The sequence below is a fragment of the Hyla sarda genome, chromosome 2 (genome assembly GCF_029499605.1).
Source record: "Hyla sarda isolate aHylSar1 chromosome 2, aHylSar1.hap1, whole genome shotgun sequence".
NCBI classification, from domain to species: domain Eukaryota; kingdom Metazoa; phylum Chordata; class Amphibia; order Anura; family Hylidae; genus Hyla; species Hyla sarda.
This window is the reverse complement of record NC_079190.1, coordinates 466542109-466560921: the sequence shown is the minus strand read 5'-3', so window position 1 is coordinate 466560921 and position 18813 is coordinate 466542109. Positions and strand designations below refer to the sequence as shown.

The following is an 18813-nucleotide window of genomic DNA, read 5'->3' as shown; positions in this document are numbered from 1 at the left end:
TCAGCTGTTAGATAACTACAACCCCCAGCATGCACGGACAGCCAAAGGGCATGCTGGGAGTTGTAGCAGAATGCCTCTAGCTGTTGCATAACTACAAGTCCCAGCATGCCCTTCTGTTGTAACTGCATGCTGAGATTTGTAGTTTTTGCAACAGCTGAAGGCACACTGGTTGCGAAACACCAGTTTGTTATCTAACTCCGTGTTTCACAACCAGTGTGCCTCCAGCTGTTGCAAAACTACAACTCCCAGCATACACGGACAGCCAAAGGGCATGCTCGGAGTTTGCAACAGCTGGATGTTTGCCCCCTCCCCCCAATGTGAATTTAGAGGGTACACTCACATGGGTGGAGGTTTACAGTGAGTGTTGCAAGTTTGAGATGGCGCAAATTTTGCGCTGCAGCTCAAACTCCCAGCGCCAAACTTGTTGTGAACCTCTGCCCGTGTGACTGTACCCTAAAAACACTACACTACACTAACACTAACCTAAAAGAAAAAGTAAAAAACACTACATATACACATACCCCTACACAGCCCCCCTCCCCTCCCCAATAAAAATGAAAAATGTCTGGTATGCTACTGTTTCTAAAACAAAGCCTCCAGCTGTTGCAAAACAACAACTCCCAGTATTGCCGGACAGCCATTGACTGTCCAGGCATGGTGGGAGTTTTGCAACAGCTGGAGGCACCCTGTTTGGGAATCACTGGCATAGAATACCCATATGTCCACCCCTATGCAAATCCCTAATTTAAGCCTCAAATGCGCATGGCGCTCTCTCACTTTGGAGCCCTGTCGTATTTCAGGGCAACAGTTTTGGGACACATATGAGGTATCTCCGTACTCCGTACTTTATTTGGAATATCCATTTTCCTTACAAGCAGAGAGTTTCAAAGTTAGAAAAATGCAACATTTTCATGAAATTTTTAGATTTTTTACCAAGAAAGGATGCAAATATCAGTGACATTTTACCAATAACATGAAGTAGAATATGTCACGAAAAAACAATCTCGGAATCAGAATGATAAGTAAAAGCATTCCAGAGTTATTAATGTTTAAACTAACAGTGGTCAGATGTTCAAAAAATGCCCAGGTCCTGAAGGTGAAAATGGGCTGGGTCATGAAGGGGTTAAGGTAAAAGTGGCTGAACATCATGGGAATAGGACTGCAATTACCACAAGCGTTTTTGCCTCAAATGACCGATACATAGTAAAAATTGCGTATTCAACATAGATTTGTATAATTTGCATAATCGCCAAACTCACCATTGTTACAACAATTTTGGTCATTGGTGGCAAAAATGCATGCAGTAATTAGCTGCGGCACCATTAATTAGCCGCAACATGTAAACATATATGTGTAAAAATATGCAACCTCAAATCGCTTCTCGGCCTTTTGGTTAAGATCAAATATAGTATCTGTTCTTATCAGTTTCATTCTGTTGGCAGGCGACGCCAGTGTGGAGCTGGTGGGGATGGGCGCTGCATGGTAGGGAGCAGGTGCTGGTTCTGAGGAATCAGCTCAACGGCTGCCCCGATGGGACCTGTTTCCTCCGGGTCTCGCCATGAGGCTGAGAGGGTCTGGAGCCGAGGTACTTTAGTGCCTCGGGGAGTGGTGACCCCGAGGTGCTGAAACTCACTGGGAGGATAGACTCACTGAGTTGAAGCACGGGCACCATGATCTCTTCACCTTTGGCTAGGATCAGAGAAATTTTTATAGATCCGGCCGGATGTCCGGGCAGTATATCTGCGCACATTCACTTATTTATTTCGTTTTGTCCCACTGTGTCACTTTTTGCGTGTTGTGTGTCCACAGGATTTGTCAGGATGCGGTAGCTCTTCTGGGTCTCCCTCCTGGCGGTCTAGGGGAGGTGTGTGTGGCCATTAGGTTCCGCACCTCCCTGCAAACACCCCAAGTACTCCTGCTTTAACAGGGTACCTACCGTTATCGGCTCTGCGGGCAGATACCTTGGCTAACACCAAGGGGGATGCCAGGAGCATTTGTGGTCCCTTAGTAGCTTCAGCGAAAAGGGACATCGAACCTGGAACCTCGCAGGTACCTTTTGGTCCGGAGGTGAAGGGTAAGGTTTGTTGGGGGGGGGGGGGGTCTCTCTCCTATCGGAGAAGGTCTTGCGATAGACCGCATCCTCTGTGCACGTTCTTTTTTAGTGTAACACGTTTGCACTTTTTCTTGCACATTGGGTGAATTGAGAGCACGTTCCTCGGCTCTTAGATAAAATAAAAAAAAATACCTCAAATCTTCATAAAAATGTATCTTAATAAAACGCACTTTGAGTAAAAAAACTAATCAGAACTGCATAGTGGAAACTGACACCAACTCACTTGTTAGTCTAATGCAGAGTTTCCCAACCAGGGTGTCTCCAGCTGTTGCAAAACTACAACTCCCAGCATGCCCGGACAGCCTTTGGCTGTCCGGGCATGCTGGGAATTGTAGTTTTGCAACAGCTGGAGGCACCCTGGTTGGAAAACACTGGTCTAATGGGTTCACCTAGGTGATCTTCAGCATTGGCAGCCTGAGGATTCATGGAAAATGTAGGCTACATTACAGAAGCCACATCATTGTGCTTTTTTAAATCAAGATGGTGTCTATCCCATGCATGCCACATCAGAAAAAAGAGGTAAGAAAAAGGCATACACACAAAAAAAAAAAAAACCTCTACATTATTCTGTAAGAGCATTGGCGAATCTTAGAGCCTTCTAAAGTCCGGGGTTTAAGAACTTTAGTCATTTTCTTAGGCTGTCCGGGCATACTGGGAGTTGTAGTTTTGCAACAGCTGGAGACAGCCTGGATGGAAAATACTGGTCTAATGGGTTCACCTGGGTGATCTGATCTCCAGCACTGGCAGTCTGAGGATTCATTGGAAATGTAGGCTACAATACAGAAGCCACATCATTGTGCTTTTTTAAACCAAGATGATGTCTATCCCATGCATGCCACATCAAAAAAAAGAGGTAAGAAAAAGGAATACACAAAAAAAAAAATCTACATTATTCTCTAAGAGCATTGGCGAATCTTAGAGCCTTCTAAAGTCCGGGGTTTAAGAACTTTAGTCCTTTTCTTTGGCTGTCCGGGCATACTGGGAGTTGTAGTTTTGCAACAGCTGGAGGCAGCCAGGATGGAAAACACTGGTCTAATGGGTTCACTTGGGTGTTCTCCAGCACTGGCAGCCTGAGGATTCATGGGAAATGTAGGCTAAATTACAGAAGCTACATCATTGTGCTTTTTTAAACCAAGATGATGTCTATCCCATGCATGCCACATCAAAAAAAAAAAGAGGTAAGAAAAAGGAATACACAAAAAAAAACCTCTACATTATTCTCTAAGAGCATTGGCGAATCTTAGAGCCTTCCAGAGTCCGGGGGTTAAGAATTTTAGTCATTTTCTTAGTGTTTCTTCTTTTTATGGCACCAACCCCTAAGGGGTAATTGCTACCTAAACAGGAAAGCTATGAGTACAGCTGTGTGGTTAAAAATAGAGTCCTGAGCAGTAGTATTCTTACTTTATTTCCATGATTCTCTGGAAAAATCCATGCAAATGCTAAAATATGCTCAGCAGGTGTCTGCCAGTAGGAACACTTTAGGGTGCCTTACATTAGGCTTAATGTACTATAGATCTGACTTGCATTGCCTCAGGCTTCCTGTGGCAGAGGAGGAATATTAAAAATATCTTTCAGCATACCATATTTCCATTTTCTACCCTATGGATAAATATAAAAAGGCTATTTTAATGCATACAGTGGTATTCTTTAATTTTTGGACCAATTTTTCCACACCACGCTTATACCATTATTGTTACATTACAATTTCAACTTAAACATAAAATGATTCAAAGCATATATATATATATATATATATATATATATATATATATATATATACACTCTGGGGCCATTGAATTCTTTTATGTATAATTTATAAGGCACATCTGTGAAGGCTAAAATAACTGAACAGTTCTTCCGACTCGGAGAGTATAGAAGTAAAATCATGGAGAAACACTTAGGACGTAATTATTGCCGCTTTCTTCTACATTGCGAGAATATTTACACGGATTGTGTTATATTGCCTCTCTGCACCATTCTTCTGTGATGTTATGAGCAGACACATTAATATACAGTAATTGCAATTAACAATGCTATTTGTTTAATGACATGTTACTTCAAACGGCTTAGATGAGGTAGGTTGAGCCGCAATGTAAATTCTTGGTTCTTCTGAATTGAGTAGTTGCAGAAAGGTATACAGATTTGGAAATGACTTCTATTTGAAAAAATCTTAATCCTTCCAGTACTTATTACCTGCTGTATGCCCCATAGGAAGTTGTGTAGTTTTTTTCCCAGCCTGACCACAGTGCTCTCTGCTGCCACCTCTGTCAGGAACTGTCTAGAGCAGGAACAAAGCCCCATAGTAAACCTCTCCTGTCCCAGACAGTTCCTGGCAGCAGAGAGACCTGTGGTCAGACTAGAAAGAACTACACAACTTCCTCTGGAGCATACAGCAGGTGAAAAGTACTTGAAGGCTCCAAGGGGCACTCCGGTAATGAACAGCTTATCCCCTAGCCAAAAAGGAAATGTGTCTGACCAGGAAGATCCGACCACTGGGACCCCCCCAACGATCTCCTTAAAGGGGTAGTCCAGTGCTGAAAAACTTTGGATCTGATGAAGAGGGGGTCTCCGCCCCTCGAAACGCGTTATCCCTGTATCACCTTGTATGATTAAACGAATTCCTTGCTTTACTGAATTCTGGACCTACGGCTTTTCATTACATCCTCCACCCTGGAAAGGGGCGCTTTTGGAGCACCGTGCTTTTTGTGGATCACAGATTCCAACACCTACTTCTATCGAACAGACGTCCAGGACCGGTTCCCGTGACGGAGAGGTGCCAGCAGCCCTTCCTCAACCACATGTCCCTCAGAGATCGGGGATTTAAAGCAGCTAACGGTGTTGTGCCTAGAACACAACATGCTCAGGTGAGCGCAACACCTCGCATATATCCTTATACACCTGACCAACAGAATCATGGCACATTAGTGCGCTTCTCTTTTTTGTTTCTTTTTTTACATATCTGAGTCTCTAAGTTTAAGGATAGGGTCACACGTGCCATATTTTGTTGCGTATTTATTACTGTGTATTTTGCTACCAATTGAAGTCAATAGGTACAGTGTAGTCCAATCAGCTGCAGAAAATATGCAGCAAAATACACTATGTGTGGCCCTACCCTTAGGGTGCATTCAGATATTGTTGACTTTTTGGTATGGATTCTGTACTTGTTTTTTTGTATTTTTTGTTTTAAAGTCTAGTGCTGTAGCTTATGTCTATGGGAATACATTAAATACACTGGTGTACTGCTATGAGACAAGTATATAAACAAGAAGACAAAGGTACATTTCACATTCATTCTGAAAACTACCTTATCTACTGGACGTTGCTTTACACATTCCATTGAAACTATATACAATATAACTGCAGCCCTGGTTTAATGGTTATAATATTTAGCAAAAAGCTATTTCTTAGTTGTTGTGAATCTAAGTCGGTGGCAGACATCTCCTCCTGTTTCTTGTCACACAGTCAGGTTTCCATTAGTTGTAACTGATCATCGCACTGACGTTCATACTTTTGCATTATTTCTTTTCCATTAGGCTTCTGTTGTTTTTTTGACAGTCATAATAATGTGGAATGCTGAAATATTCTATTCAGTAAAAGAAAAAAAAATACAAGCTAAAAAATGATAAGCGCACAAGTCACTAGGGTTAAAAAGGGAGATCTTCACATGCTATAATGGTTCACAATGACTGATGATTCATAATGGATTAGAAAGAAGCTGCCATATATAACATTTCCAGCAGCACTGAACGAAGACAATATAAGGGGATGATATTTTCAATCATTAATATAATGGAGAAATACTTATGGAAAAAAAAAAAAAAAAAAAAAAAAAAAATATATATATATATATATATATATATATATATATATCAGAATATTTGCCAGATCGTGGTCAAAATGTCTGGAGTGTGGCCACAGTCTTCAAGGGGTTGTCTGGCAGGATAGGTATTTTTTTACATGGTCTTGAAAAATGAGTATTACTCACCTCACCAATCTCCCTCCACTGCTGGGGTCCCCTCTAGTCTCTTCTTCCTGGTCCCCTCTCAACACACATGAGAAGTGGGCACTTCCTCTGCCTCTGAGTAAGTCGCAATATTAAATCTCAAAGCTCTGGTCTGTCAAGCAATTACGCCTGGCACGCAGCATAGTCATAGGTGATATCCAGGGTGATCCATAAACCGGGCCATCAGTATAGGGAGAAGAAAGATAAGGGAAGATTTGTTAACATGTGAAAAGGGGTCACACTTAGCTGATACTGAGACTACGAGACCTGTAATATTTTCCACGCACATAGTAGTAACTGACCGTGGGGGGTCCGACTACTGGTGCCCCCTGTGTTCTCTAGGACGGGACACCGACGCTCTCAGTGAGGAGCGTGTGTTGTCTACCGGTAGATGGCACACTCTCCATTCATTTCTATGGGAGCGCCAATGATGGCCGAGAGCTGTACTTGGGTTATTTCGGTGCTCCCATAGGAATAGCAGTCAAACCCCAGCGATCAGCTACTTATCCCCTATCCTGTGGATAGGGGATAAGTTATTTTTCACCAGAGATCTCCTTTAAGAAATCTTGGGTCTATTAAATGCGGCACACAAGGTGTATTTGTCATAAATACATACAGATTACTGATACATTTACTTCATGTGAAACGCAATAGTTTTTCTCTGTATCACATAAACATAACTTGAAATACCAAATATGTGGTGTACCTGGTTTCTTGTGTAGCATGTGCCGAAATCAGTACCGAAACCAGCTGCACAACAAACCCACTGAAAGCTATGAATGTCATTGGATATCAATTTTAATACATGTGTGATGTCCCAGTACAGGACATGGTCCTGTACTACCTTTAGGCCCTGTCAGGTTGAGTCCCTCTGCGACCTGGGGGCTCCCCTGCAGGGACTTTTATAAAGGTGTGTGTGTCACTTTAATGCTTAGAAAGGATGCCTATGTATAGATAGTCTCAAGGACCTGTAAGTAAGCCTGCCACTATAAAAAGGGGCAATTGTTACAATTCACTCTCTTCTGCTGCAAGCAGCTCTTAGCACTTACCACCAACTACCAGAGAACTCAGAGCAAGTGATCAGCATCTGCAGTCCACAATGCTACCGTCTCTACAGTAAGTCTCAAGTCTATGTCTGCTGTCACTGAAACTAGTCAAGTTCTGGACATAGTCAAGTCAAGTCTAATTACAAGTCAAGTTTATGACAAGTATATTGGTCCAGCAAGCTCCGAGGTCCTCTGGGTCCTGGCCACCTCTCTGGGAATTCAGGCCTCAGCTGTGAAGATAATTTCACCTGTCTTCTACTCAGTAAAGCCTCCCTTTCACCATAACTGGCTGTGGACTCTCATTTCACTGCTAGCAATTGGAAAAGCGGAGAATCCGGGCATGTGGTGTTCCGGAACCCAAAAACCACACTGGCGACACGAACACTAGAAGTTAATACCATCCAGCCCCTGATCCCACCAACCTACACCGCCACACCTGTGGTCCCGTCATTCACTCGGTGGTTCACCACACATGTTTTGTCTCCTTTGTCTCCAGGCACTGTTCTAAGGTTTATTCAGGGGATTGGTAGCCGTTACCGGGAATCTATCCATCTACTGCGCGGACGCCAACATCGAGTCTGCAGCATGGAGCTTTACTTCACGGAGCTACCATCCTGGGACCTCACATATCAGCGGAGCGGTGAGCGGTGCTAAGCACCAGTTCTAATCCAATACATTATTCTGTGGAACATTATCAGATCGCATAATTTGCAACATTGTATGAAATTTTTGTATCCAACCACTACAGTAACAACAGCTATCCATCGAACATTTATGCACATCTAGGTGGCTGTAACATGAACAACTGAATCACACATAATTTTATTTTATTACATTTTTTCTACCATTTTTAAATACCTTCATACTAGTCCATAGCAAGGGCCCTGCTTGGACAGTATACATCATTTTATTTTATCTTGTATCAAATGTCAATTTAATAAATGTCATCATTTATCTAATGTACAACTAGTCTGGCCTTCCTAAATTAATTAACTATTCCTATAATTTTTTATTTATTATATATATTTTATACAATTTAAAGTTTTTGTATTTTTGTATATTATATAATTGTATCCATTTTTATACCCTATCATATTTACTGTATATATATATATATATCTTGAGGTCTGTTTCACATTTCTTTATCTGTTCCTATTTTTAGCACGTGGGTTACGTCCAACACAGTTACCTCAATATATATATATCCTATATATTGTGAGCCCCCCGACCTCCATTTTTTTCTTCGGTTCACCACACATGTTTTGTCTAATCTGTCTCCAGGCACTGTGCTAAGGTTTATTCAGGGGATTGGCAGCCGTTACAGCTCTGTGGCATTGGAATGAGTCAATCCACCAAGTTGGAGTATTTAAATATATAATATATATATATATATATATATATATATATATAAATATATTATTTTTTTTTTTTACTTTTTCTCTTTGAGATGTATATTGTTTATTACAGTTTGAAACACAGTTGTCTTCTGTATGAGAAAGGGAGAAACTGTTTATAACATCTATATTTATTGTTAAAATAACAGAATATGTGTTTCCCTTGTCGTAGATGCATACACTACCCAATTCTAAATTGCTACATGTAATTTGATTAATATGTGTAATTATGTGATATTTTCTAGTAGGCAAGAAGTATTTTTAATGTTTGCATTGTTTGTTGATCTTATCACATTTATTATAGACTTACCTGATTAACACCCTGATCCCACCACATGTGTGTAATTGTACTTGTGGTAAGCCACAGTGAATGGCGGGACCACGGGGTGTAGCGGTGTAGGTGGATGGGGCAGATGGTATGAACCCCAGGGGCAAGGTGTTATTAATCCCTAATGTTTGTGACGCCAGAGTGGTTTTTGGGTATCGGGAACCACCCAAACGATATCTCGGCTATCACAATAGCTAGGCAGTGAAATGAGAGTCCACGACCAGGTTATGGTTTAACAGAGGCTTTACTGAGGTCGGACAGTTGTTATAGTCTCTACAGCTCGGCCAAAATCCCAGAGAGGTGGCCAGGAACACAGAAGGATCTCGCAGCTTGCTGGGACCAATTATACTTGTAATAGACTGTAGATTCTTGACTTTAGGCTTGACTAGACTATAGGCAGTGACATCAGACATAGACTTGACTTACTGAAAGTGACTGTAGATTTGAGGCCTTTCAGGTAGCTGGACACTAGCACTCAGACATCTGGTCTCCACTGTTCCTCAGTAAGAGTGATGGTAGAAGAGCCAAGATTGCAGCACCTCCCTTCCTTATAAAGGAGGGCTGTACTAGAAGCCCATAGGTCAAGCTGCGGGTCATGTGTTAAGCTGGTACTCTCTAGGTAACATGTAACATGTGATAACGTCATGTGTAGTACAATAAATAAAATTTAAGTAACAGCAGGGGAGACACTGCAGGAGAGCCCCCCAGGTCACAGAGGGACTCAACCTGACAGGGCCTAAGTGTAGTACAGGACCAAGTCCTGTACTGGGACATTACACACGCGTCCAATGAGAGGATAGCGGGTGGAAAGGTCAACTCTTATAAAGGTGAGGATTAGTCTTTATTTGTTAGTACGACTAAGGGCGCTATGAGCGCTTAAACCGGTTCCTTTCTTTCTTGTTGGCTGATTTTATGTATCCTGCACATTCCTAAATAAATATGGAGATATCTTGAGAGCATATCTTCCTGCACTCGGCAATCTGTTCTTATTCTCAAGTCTTCCCAGTCAGACACAAGACTCTCTGCTGCCTCTTCTTTTGTCCATGTCAGGAACTGTCCAGAGCAGGAGAGGTTTGCTATGGGCATTTGCTTCTGCTCTGGACAGTTCCTGACATGAATAGAAGTGGCAGCAGAGATCACTGTGCTCAGACTGTAAAGAACTACACACATTTCTTTGTATTATACAGCAGCTGATAAATACTGGAAGGATTAAGATTTTTAAATAGAAGTAATTTACAAATCTAATAATATAGAAGAGTTGGAGAGGCTCTTGTCTGACTACCCACCAAATAAACCCGGGCTACCTAATTAGACACTTATACCCAAGGTGTCAGATTGTAGTTTGTCTGTAGAAATATATATATTAGGGCTCAGGGTTTAAGACAACTGGACAGGTTGTGTTTCAAGTAATATTTAAATTTATTGATTGTATATAATGTGACAATTGAATATTAGATAAAATGTAAATAGCAGCAACTGCGTCTCACAGGGCCCTTGTGTAGGCGCAGCACCAACTATTAAGAACTATAGCATATGTATAGTACAAAATATAAAAATATACTTGTAAAAAATTATAAAAAATATAAAATATAGAGACCACCATAAACATATATATAGAGAGGGATCTGGGTGGGAGAGTCTTAGTCCATCCTCTATGGTAAATAATCTCCTCTCATAAAAAAGACCTGCTCATATAGACCGATTCCGGTATTGTGGTAACCAATGGCAACCATAAGGTTAGTAACCCGTAGCAACCGTTCAGATGAGTCCGGCTATTTAAGCACTTCAACGTTTAAGTAGAAGATAAACTTGCTATTTGTAGACAATATGTAGACAATATTCAACATGAACAGCTAGTGTGCAGTCACTGTTAATATGCATGCATATTTGTATGATACTGTGTATCTCACCGCTCCCGGACACTGATGCGCTGAACTTCACGGGGATGCTCGATCTCCTCCTGATGCGCTGTGTAATCCCGCAGTGTGTTAGCACTGAGTAGCTGTCTTGGTAAGCGGCAGCATCACCGGAGACTCGGCCGTCTCCCACAGTGGTGATGTTGGTAGATGGTGGGTTGCGGGTGGTGTTGTCGCAGCGGTTCTGCGGATGCGCACATACATGTGCCGGTGGCGTCCTCGTGGCAGCGAGGCGCGGATGTCTCCTTCACCGGGTGTCGGGTGATTGACAGTTTATTGTCCGGTATCGGACTGCTATTGACTTAAGCAGGGCAAATATACTGGTGGTCTCAATAGGTAATGAGGGGACGCTGGACGCGTTTCAGGACTGTCTCAGTCCTTTCTTCAGCAGCAAAGTATCTTTGCTGCTGAAGAAAGGACTGAGACAGTCCTGAAACGCGTCCAGCGTCCCCTCAATACCTATTGAGACCACCATTATATTTGCCCTGCTTAAGTCAATAGCAGTCCCACACCGGACAATAAACTGTCAATCACCCGACACGCGGTGAAGGAGACATCCGCGCCTCGCTGCCACGAGGACGCCACCGGCACATGTACGTGCGCATCTGCAGAACCGCTGCGACAACACCACCCGCAACCCACCATCTACCAACCTCACCACTGTGGGAGACGGCCGAGTCTCCGGTGATGCTGCCGCTTGCCAAGACAGCTACTCAGTGCTAACACACTGCGGGATTACACAGCGCATCAGGAGGAGATCGCAGCATCCCCGTGAAGTTCAGCGCATCAGTGTCCGGGAGCGGTGAGATACAAAGTATCATACAAATATGCATGCATATTAACAGTGACTGCACACTAGCTGTTCATGTTGAATATTGTCTACAAATAGCAAGTTTATCTTCTACTTAAACGTTGAAGTGCTTAAATAGCCGGACTCATCTGAACGGTTGCTACGGGTTACTAACCTTATGGTTGCCATTGGTTACCACAATACCGGAATCAGTCTATATGAGCAGGACTTTTTTATGAGAGGAGTTTATTTACCATAGAGGATGGACTAAGACTCTCCCACCCAGATCCCTCTCTATATATATGTTTATGGTGGTCTCTATATTTTATATTTTTTATAATTTTTTACAAGTATATTTTTATATTTTGTACTATACATATGCTATAGTTCTTAATAGTTGGTGCTGCGCCTACACAAGGGCCCTGTGAGACGCAGTTGCTGCTATTTACATTTTATCTAATATTCAATTGTCACATTATATACAATCAATAAATTTAAATATTACTTGAAATACAACCTGTCCAGTTGTCTTAAACCCTGAGCCCTAATATATATATTTCTACAGATAATTTACAAATCTGTTTAACTTTGAGGCACCAGTTACTTTGAAAAAATTTTTTTTTTCTCCGGAGTACAGCTTTAAATTTGCACCAAGCCCATTGTGGGACAATGTTTGGTGTGAAATGTTGATTTTATCTACAGCAGCTCAGACTTCAGTCTAATGGTATGTCTATATTTACTGGAAATGTTCCATCAATTCCCACGTAGTGGAAGTTTGACTCATCTGAACCTCGTGAACATACATTCCTAAGAACTCCGGGGTCAAAGAAGACCGGACAGGAACACAGGACATTGTTGTATTGTACTGTATTGTATTGTTGTAAAGTGCCCCAAGTGCTATGTACCAGAGGGGCACTAGCAATACTCTCTTCTAGGGGTTATTTAGACCCTAGCTCTTCTTGAACTCGCTGCCGGTCATTAGACCCGTACTCTAACCATGTCTTGTTTATGGTGTATTCTGAATTTTACCATGATTATCTGTCCTGTTTGATATAAAGATTTGGGCTTTCCTTGTTTGAGTACTTTGTCGTTCTTTTTTAATCTTGTTTCGTTCGTTCTCCTTTGTTTCCTTAGTCCGTATTCACACTGTGCAATTTGTCAGTCCTGTTTTGACCTTTTTTGTTCCTGGATCTCCTAGGATAGAATTCCTGAGTCTTGTGCTATCCATCTGTATAGGAGTGAGTTAGTCTTGTGTCTGCACCCGTGTTTGCTTGTATTTAGGATTTCTGGTTCCTCCTAGGCAAGTATCCTTCACTGTGGAATGTGCCCACTAGCTAGGAGCCTATTTGGCTTTGGTGTTGATGTCTCTCCATATTTGTAGTGGGGTGTCCAGTGTGTTCCTTGTTCTGAGTCCAGTGTGAACAGTGCTCTTGAGTTCCTGACCTTAGTATGCTATATCCTGCCTTGTTTGTATTTACATATCTGTCTGTTGGTTATTGTATTTCCATAATGTTCCTGACTTGTTCCCCGACTTTGTACAGTTCCGTTTGTTTTGTTGACTTTGATGCCCATGCACTTTACCGCTAGGAAGGGACTGACTCCAAGTTGTCGATCCATCTTTTAAGGGCAGATTGGCAAGTAGGCAGTCTTGGGAAAGCTTAGGGCTCACTACTTCCTGCTGCCCCCCGATCATGACATATGCCATCAAAGATAAAATAAAATATATGAACTAAGTAGGATTCATTTGGTCAAAGGTCAACCTATTTTAGTTGTCTGTAAACCAAAGTCCAAGAGGACTGAAGGCAACAATATTATATACATTAACATTAATCCATTGCTCCGTACAGCCACAGATTTATACCATAGCTTGGGAAGTTTTTTTTGGGAAGCAATAATACAGGTGAAACAGAGGTTTTGGTCATGACATTTATGGACTTTAAAAGAATAACCTATGAAATAGTGTGGTAGCCTAGAACAGGAGTTGCACCCCTGTACCCTTGCTGTCCTGTCAGGTGGACTCTATTGTGGTGTCCTCTGAGTTCCTCTTTAATATATGTAAATGTAAATGGTTAATTATGCCTGGTGTTATCTATTATAATGTTGAATACTGTTATGTGATTTTAAATACTGTTGCCATGTGTTGTAACCAAGGAAGGTACCAGTGATCATGTGATTTATAGGGTGACCTATGAGACCCCTCCAGAGTCTCCCCCATATAAACCCTGGGAGGAGCTAGTTCAGTCTCTTCCATTAAGTTTTGAGGTCAGTGAAGTCAAGTCCTGAGAGAGTGTCTGGTGTCCTGAGGATGCCCAAGGCCTACCACACAGCCACGCTTCCACTAATCCAGTGCCCCACAGGTGAACATCAAAACCAGGTAAGCTACATATGGGGTGAAGAAATTCTAGTCAAGTCAGTCAAGAACGGTCTGTATACAGTCAGCGTGGACCTACAGCAAATTGTCCAAATCCACTATAAGTCCCAGAGAGCCCAAGAGTCTGTAAAATCACTGGTCACCTTTTTGGACCCAACTGAACTGTCAAGACTATTACACCTGTCTACCTCAGTAAAGCTGCCATTGTTCTGTAACTTGGCATCTGAGTCATTATTTGCCCCACGCCTAGCCCAGGATCCAGCGGCATACCTTCAGAGGTTAAACCATGCCCTGGCGTCACGAATACAAGGGGTTCATACTGTCTGCCCCTAGGGTAACAACATCTGCCCTCATCACACCCTCACCACAACATTTGGCATCACGTACAGGATACGGGGGTGCGCTTTATGCAAATATTACCCCCTCAGTCTGAACTGTGTCCAGTAGCGCACAAGTGTGCAACAAAAATTGCGCCAGAAAGTTATGGGACTTTGTCAGGGAAATCTGTTTATTGCGAGGCGCTTGTGAAATAGAGGGGGAGGTGAAGAAAAGTCTGTTATCTGCCATTGTGAACCGTAAAAGAATTGTGCAGTCCTGTGTAAAACCTGTACATGGAAGGGTTAATCCGGCCCAGCGTCTCCCACGTGCGCAAGTGGTTGCAGCTCCGCACACGTCAGTCCCCAGAGGTGACGCCTCTTCAATCCAGTGGGGAGGAACCAAAAGGACCGCTCTTTGTTACACAGGGGAATACTTTCCTGACCGGACCCATCTTGGAAGTTCCAGCTTATCTCCGAATGTGTCAGACCAAGTCCGCAAACACCACCGATCACTAATATAAAGTCTCCGGTACCTGAGTTTGCTACTGCTGTCTCCTTATTGCCCTCAAGTCTGCTTCTCATCGTGTACCTGAAAAATAGAGGGGGAGTGTATGCTGTTGTACCCCCATCATTCAAACCAGAGCCGCTGCAGCACCTCATAAGCTCTCTTAAAGGGACCGCAGCTTATTCTTCTTAAAGTGACAAAGTGAAAAATCAACAAAATGTCTGAACCCCACACCACAGATCAACTGAGCGCCAGCACCTCTTCATCTCCAGCGGCGAGGCTGTCACCTGCTCCAGCAGCTAGGGTCGTTGCTCCCCCTCAACGTCTGCACCAGTATTCATGGGGAACCGTGTTCTTCACACCTACAATGGAGACCTCTTCACCCTGAGGGATTTCAAAGAGAGGATCCAGAGCTTGTTTGTCTTTTACTCTTTCCCTCCTAACCAACAGGTGCAACAGGACAACTCCAGGGACTGGCACTAGAGGAAGTCCGCACCTGGCCAGCATCTAAGAAGGCAAGTGTGGAGCAGATCTTTGAAGGACTGTACAAGGTATTTGAGTCACATTCTCCATCAGAGGAATGTCTCCGGCTGTATGAAAGGCAGCAAAAGCCAGGTGAGACCTTGAGAGAGTATGCTTTTGCCCCACAGAATGCCCTAGAGACTGTCCAGAAGTTGATTGAGTCCGGGACTGAGTTAGAGGAAGTTTGTACTCCCCTTACACCTGCTCAAGAACCTCTAGGGGGAGCAGCCAGGCCTATACCAACACCGTCCCCTGTCCCTTCCCCAGTGCAGCCTACCCTGCCAGTCACCACAGTCTCAGATCTACAGAGTGTTAAGCAGGACATTGAGCAATTGACTAAGGCTGGGAAGGAGCTTGCCACCAAGGCTTGCTCCACCTGACCATGAACTACCCTTGCCTAGGAAACCTGCCCCTATTCCTGCTCCCCGCAATCCCAATTACTGTAATCCTCCACCCAATAGATACTCGGGGACTCAGAGACCGTTTTGCACCTATTGTAATAAGCCCGGCCATTGGAAAATGCAGTGCTAGGATTTGAACGGATTCACCCTGAGGTCGAGGACCGTCCCTCAGGAAAACAGTCACCAGGTCCAACCCCCAAACCACTTAAATCAGGACTCTCATTTTATGTTGCCTCCTGCCCCCTTGTGACAGTTACAGGTGTACCTTTAGAGGTGTTAATAGATACAGGGTCACAAATGTCTACCATATCTAAACATGTTTTTTTTTAACCAAAATTTGAATGCTAGTCTATTGTGTGAGCCTGAGGATGTTAATTTCAGAGAAGTTGCAGTTAATGGGAAACCAGTCCCCAGACATGGATACTGGGAGCCAACCATTGAGTTGGGTGAACATGTACTTAAAGGACAGGAAGTGATTGTAACCAATGTGGCAGATAAGGGGTCTGCAGAATTTATACTGGGGATGAACATCATGAGGAATTGTTTTACTGAGATTTTAGATGCCTTGTATGCCTCTCTCCCCCATGTGCCCCCTTCAGACCAGCAAGCAGTGCAGCACCACCTGAAAGTCCTACAAGCAGAACAGAAGTTTGCTAATAAGCAAGGTGGGATCTGCAGAGTACAAGTCCAAGACATCAGGTCGGTGACCTTACAACCCAACACTGACAGAGTGTCTAGTGGCCCCACAGCATGCGGCTCAAGTTACCGGTGGATCCAGTGCTAATTCTCCAGAGCCCTGGTGGGCTCAGCTCCAGGTTGGAGATGACACTACCCCACGGGACCAGGTCAATGGAGTGGTCAATGTCGCCAAAAGGTATCATGAAGCTTTCAGCAAACATCCCACAGACTTCAGGAAGACTTCAATGATCCAGCACCGTATCCTCACAGGCGATAGCCTGCCTATTAAGGAGAGACACCGTCCGGTCGCGCCAGGTATGTATCAGACTGTTAAGAAGATACTGGCTGACATGATTGAGGTGGACGTGATACAAGCGAGTCCCTTGGCAGTGCCACTTGTCCTGGTCAAGAAGAAAGACGGAACCATCCGCTTCTGTGTCGACTACAGGAAACTGAACAATGTCACACATAAGGACGCTTATCCTTTGCCAAGGATTGAGGACTCGCTGATGGCCCTCGTGTCTGCTGCTTACTTCTCCACCCTGGATTTAACCAGCAGGTACTGGCAAGTGCCCATGGCCGTGGAGGATCGGGAGAAGAACGCCTTTGTGACACTCATGGGGTTGTTCGGGTTTAAAAGTATGCTGTTTGGGTTATGTAATGGTCCCGCTATGTTCTAGTGTCTGATGGAAAGGTCCCTGGGCCATCTGAATTTCCAAAGTGTCTTTGTGTATTCCAAGTCTTACCAGGAACACCTCAGTCATCTGTCAGATGTCTTTCAAGTCTTGATCAAGCATGGGTTGAAGATAAAACCATCAAAGTGTCACTTGCTCAAGCCTCAAGTCCATTACCTGGGTCACGTTGTCAGTACAGAGGGAGTTCAGCCAAATCCTGAAACGTTGGATGCTGTCAAGAACTGGCCTACCCCACGCAAGGGGAAGGGTATCAGGAGCTTTCTGGGATTTGCCAGCTACTACTTCCGCTTCATCCCACACTTCGCCCAAATTGCAGAACCCCTCACAGCTCTCCTGCGGGGTACGGCAATATACCACAACTTACGACGACATATTGAATGGGCCGAAGAGCAAGAGACAGCATTCCGAGCTCTGAAACGTCTGCTGACAGAAGCACCCATCTTGGCGTTTCCACACTACAGTCAGCCATTCCGGTCTAGGAGCTGTCCTGTTCCAAGTTCAAGATGGACAAGAGAGAGTGATTGCCTACGTCAGTTGTAATCTGCAAGGAGCAGAGAAGAACGATGCCAATTACAGTTCATTCAGATTGGAACTTCTTGCCCTGGTGTGGGCCGTGACAATAATATTTACAGATTATTTGCCTGCCATGCCATTTATAGTCTACACGGATAATAACCCGTTGGCCCACCTGGACACTACCAAGTTGGGTGCCCTTGAACAGTGATGGGCTTCAAGGTTAGCTAATTACAGCTTCAAGTACAGAAGCGGAAAGTCAAACATCAATACCAATGTACTGTCTCGGATGACCCCCGGTGAAGAACCACCTATTGAAGACATGTGGGAAGATGTGGAGATGCCCCCATTTTATCAATGGTTTGTGAACCAGAATGTTGTGACCGCCCTCATGAATGGTGAACCCAGGTCCCAAAAGTTTAAAGAAGACCTGTACACCTGAAAGACTCTCCAAGATGAAAGTCGAGTTATGGGGGATCTGTTGGACTACCTTCTGGAGAAAAAGGTACCAACCTGTCAACTCTGGGCCCATTGTGACTATGAGTTGAAGTGTCTGTGGTGACAGAGGAAGCGACTGTTTGTGCACAAAGGACTGTTGTACCAAAATTCTTTGGATCTGGTCTCTGGTGATCGACTTCATCAGATTCTGGTTCCCCGAAGAGATGCGACTATAGTCCTCATCGCATATCATGACCAGTCGGGACACTTTGGAGTCCACAAGACCGAAGCCACTGTCAGGCGAAGATTCTACTGGATTGGAATGCGGAGTGACATTGAGAAATGGTGCAGTGAATGTTCTGTCTGTAACATCACCAAGAATGTGCACAAGGACGCAAGAGCATTCCTCCACTCCATCCAGACTGACAGACCAAACCAGTTGGTTGCGCAAGACCATGTGAAATTGTTTCCTACCTGGTCCTGGTATACCTATGCTCTCACCATGGTGGATCACTACTCCACTTCCAGCTCCCGTGTTTGTTGAAGAAGAGCCTGCTGGGGTTTCAGAAGTTCCGTCAGTTCCAGATTCTCCAAAGGTGGTGCTGTGCAGGTCCCAAAGGTCCACACAAGGCCAAAGACCAGCAAGGTATAAAGAGTAGAAGTACCTTTGTATATAATAGATATCAGTCTATAGTATTCTAATGTCTAGTCAGTATAGAATTATTGCTTCTAGCTCATTTCATGTACAGTTACTCAGTGATGTACATAGCCTCTATTATGTAT

At 43.7% G+C, this 18813-nt stretch overlaps 1 pseudogene; it reads left to right on the top strand.

The window, feature by feature from the left end:
* The first annotated feature begins 1373 nt into the window (after window positions 1-1373).
* Window positions 1374-1464, top strand: LOC130359941 (U2 spliceosomal RNA; annotated as a pseudogene).
* The last annotated feature ends 17349 nt before the right edge of the window (window positions 1465-18813 follow it).